This window comes from Capsicum annuum, chromosome 12 (assembly GCF_002878395.1).
Source record: "Capsicum annuum cultivar UCD-10X-F1 chromosome 12, UCD10Xv1.1, whole genome shotgun sequence".
Taxonomy (NCBI): domain Eukaryota; kingdom Viridiplantae; phylum Streptophyta; class Magnoliopsida; order Solanales; family Solanaceae; genus Capsicum; species Capsicum annuum.
The window spans coordinates 222,351,489-222,355,439 of NC_061122.1; the positions used below are offsets into that span (position 1 = coordinate 222,351,489).

Sequence of the window (3,951 nt, forward strand, 5' to 3'; positions counted from 1 at the left end):
ATGCTAATGAAAATATTTATAATGTAGATCCACATTCTCTCCATTTCCAGTGTGTTTTATCATTTCTCAAAGTCTGCAGGGAGAAACATTTCCCTTTGACCAAGTTGTAGTAATAATCAAGGTGTATAAGCATCACCAAGTTGAAGGGATAATTAAGGTGTGTAAGCATCAAGCTACTAAACATTCCAAGGAGATAAATAAGCATCATCTCTGTTTCTTCCAAGATTGCATGTGGTTAAGTATTTTCAAATGAATCCAACCATTTTATCTAGCGCAGATTCACATATTTGTAGCTTTATAAACATGAAAAGAAACATCAACATGGCCAAAAACATGTGGCCTCAGATTGTACCTGATGTTCAGAAATGATGCACAAATACTTTTTGGTCTTGAGCTCTTAGCAAACGTCAATATGATAAAATTTGTAAATTAGGTCAACTTGTAGAATATTAATGCTTCCCTGATACTTCGTGTCATGGAATACAAATAAATTAGTGTCATGGAATACAAATAAATTAGTAATCTGAAGCAAATTTTTAATGTGCCCTTGTATTAGGGAAGTGAAGCAATTTGTATTCAACAATATTTTATAAAAATAAATAAGCAAAAGCAACAACCATATTCAACCATAACAAAGATGATGGAAGCCTCATTAAATACTCCAGTTCTACTATACCAAAACACATGAAAAGTCAGCATTGTCATTAAGATTATATCTAACACAAGTAAAATAAGCGACAAACCCTGAAAAACTCATTTCGATCAAGCTGCTGCAAGTGTACAAGTAAAGAAATATTGAAGCATCACAAGGGTATGATTTGAAGACAAAATGCTTTAGGAAATAGCAAAATATTTAGCTAATCTCGATATCAAACCACTCGATAGAATAGAACAGTCAAAGAAGACTATCGACTTAGCTAATCTCAAATGAAAACCTGCATGATAAAAAGGAAAAAGGATTAACAGAAGTAAACAGAGGAGAATATTAGACAAACATGAAAACAAAAATAGAAGAAACTAACTAGAACGGAAAGTATTATTCTCAAATAAACCATAAGGTGCTGCACTAAACTATACCCCATTCTTTTACTTTAAATTATCTCCATAGTAAAAATATCTAGAAGATATAAACAGCTTCTTAAATAAATAAATTAGGAACATTTTGTTTAGCTAAACTACAATATCATGTTACACATGGAAACATATCGGAAGACATTCGAGGAGCTAAAATAACTCAATTATAATGTTAATGCTAGCTAACAACCAGCAAAAAGTTTTAGGTAAGCTCTGGCGACACAATTGAAGATAAGAATTCAAATATCAATTTACATAAAATCAATCAAGCTAAAAAAGGAAAAAATTTCAATCAATGGAATCAACTATTCAAATCATCAGAGAAGGAAAAATATATTACCAAGCCATTTAGAGTGAAACCAAATACGAAATTGGATGAATCAAAAAATCAAAATCAACTGTTACTAATTTCAAATTTAATAATCTATCAAAGAAAAGAACGAGAAGAAGATAGCAATGTTAATTTGGGACATGAAATTAAATTGGGTACAAACCTGGATGGATTCGCGGGTTTTGCTGGTGATGAGTGGAAATTATGGAGGTGGAGAAGCGGACCAGTGGTGGTCCTTTGGGCTAGCAGATCCTGTTGCTGTTTCTTTTTCCGTCGGCGGATGGGGCAGCGATGGAGTTATCCACTTTTCTGATGGAGGGTGGCGTCTACGTGGAGAGGCGGCGGTAGTGTTGTTTGAGGGCTGCTTGTGGTGCAGGGCTTGGTCGGAGATGGATTCGTTTGGGCTCACAACAAGGGCTGCTAGTGGCGCACGATTTGCCGGAGCATGGGTTTTCTTGTGGTTTTAAAGAGAAAGAGAAAGAGAGAAGGGAGAGAGGAGCGGCGCTGGTGTTGGGTGGTCGTCGTGGAGGTTCACCGGTGACAGTGATGTGTCTGTTGTGGTGAGAGAGAAAGAGTATGGGGAGGAGAGAGGCGGCTGCTTTGTTGTTGTTGAAAATAGGATTAGGTTTTAGGTTTTGTTTAAAGAAAGTGAGAGATTTGATCTCAGCCATTGGATGAATTTTGATCCAATGGCTGAGATTAAAAGGGGTTAAAAGATGGTCCAAAAATTGTAACTTAATTTGAATTTTTAAAAGTATCAATATAATTTAATAAATATTAATAAAATTATATAAAATGTCATATTTGAATTAATAAATTATAAAAAATGATACTAAAAAAGTAATAGAATAATTTGTAAATTTTAAAATCATGAATGTGGATTGTCTCTATATAAAATATATATCTAAAATATATTTACATATAACTTAATTTATTTCTTTAAGAGAAAAACAATGCAAAATAAAAATTTAAACTTTTGATTTGGTTTACTTTTAAAATTTTTGGGCCTTTAATTTATATCATTAATTATTCCATATTTTTATTTTGTAGCTCTAAATATGTCACTATTAGTGGCAACTTTAACGGTTGTCCTTAAATCTTATACCTTTTGTGGTGACCTATGCACAGTAACCACTAAATATGTCACTATTAGTGGCGACTTTAATGGTCGCCACTAATTCTTATACCTTTTGTGGCTACCTACGCATAGTTGCAACTAAATATGTCACTATTAGTGGCACCTTTAACGGTTGCCCCTAATCTTATACCTTTTGTGGCAACATGCGCATAGGTGCTACTAAATATGTCACTATTAGTGACGACTTTAATGGTTGCCCCTAAATCTTATACCTTTTGTGGTGATCTATTCACAGTTTCCATTAAATATGTCACTATTAGTGGGGACTTGAACAGTCACCACTAATTCATAGACCTTTTGTGGCGAACTTTATATGTTGCCATAGAAATGCTAGCTTTTGTGGCAACTTGCTTTGTCGCCACTGAAAGTCATCACAAAAAACTGTATTTCTTGTAGTGTGCGATGCATCGTATTGGATCCTTTCAATGCGATTCTTGGTGCGATGTGACTATATCACATTGGTCTTCTATTTTGACCCTCCAAACATGACTCAAACATCGACTGAAAAATTGAAAACTTACCCAAGACATGCTATTGACCACCTCGATCATGAATCAACTTATAAATCGGTGTTCTAAGGTTGGGATCGTCGGAACTAAAATCACCAAAGGTTTAGAGGATTTGAAAATAACTAATTATTAACACTTAGTGAAATTTTCTAAGTCTTGGACCCTTTTAGCATAAAAGAGTGAGCTGAAATGAGCTAAAGATCATACGGGGTCTTACACTACCTATTGACAATCTGCTAAGGGTGTCAGCAACTACGTTGAACTTGCCTGGATGATAATACAGACTCATATCATAATCCTTCAATAATTCCAATCACCACCTTTGCTTTCTGTGTGAAAAAATGTTGCAAACTTTTTTGATCAATAAATATGTCAATATGCACCCTATAAATATAATGATGCCAAATCTTTAGTGTTAACGCTACACCCGCTAACTCCAAATCATGGGTGGGGTAGTTCCTTTTGTGCACCTTTAATTGTCTACATGCATAAGCCACCACCCTACCATGCTGCATAAGCACACACCAAAGTCTCACTCGGGATGCATCACAGTACACAACAAAGCCTTATGTATCCTCAGGTAGAGTCAAAACTGATGCAGTAGTCAACTTGTCCTTTATTTTCTCAAAACTATTCTCAAAAGATTCAGACCATAAGAATTTCACCTTTGCCTAAGTTAATATAGTAAGTAGAGCAACTATGGAGGAAAAACTCTCCACAAATCTTCAGTAATACCCTGGTAAACCTAAAAAGCATTAGATGTCGATTGGAGTCGTGGGCCAGGGCCATTTTCTCACTGCATAAACCTTTTGGGGGTCAACTTTAGTTCCCTCACTAGAAACAATGTTCCCCAGGAAAGTAATAACCCTAAGCAATTAATTCACACTTGGAAAACTTTG

The 3,951-nt window shown here is 35.0% G+C and overlaps 1 long non-coding RNA gene across 1 annotated transcript; it reads right to left on the reverse strand.

Annotated features, from left to right (window-relative positions):
* Window positions 1-575: 575 nt before the first annotated feature.
* On the reverse strand, window positions 576-2,059 carry LOC107851735. The gene is made up of 2 exons (XR_001669142.2): window positions 1,569-2,059; window positions 576-935 (listed from the first exon to the last, which is right to left on the reverse strand). It is a non-coding gene; the product is annotated as an uncharacterized LOC107851735 (long non-coding RNA).
* Window positions 2,060-3,951: the final 1,892 nt, after the last annotated feature.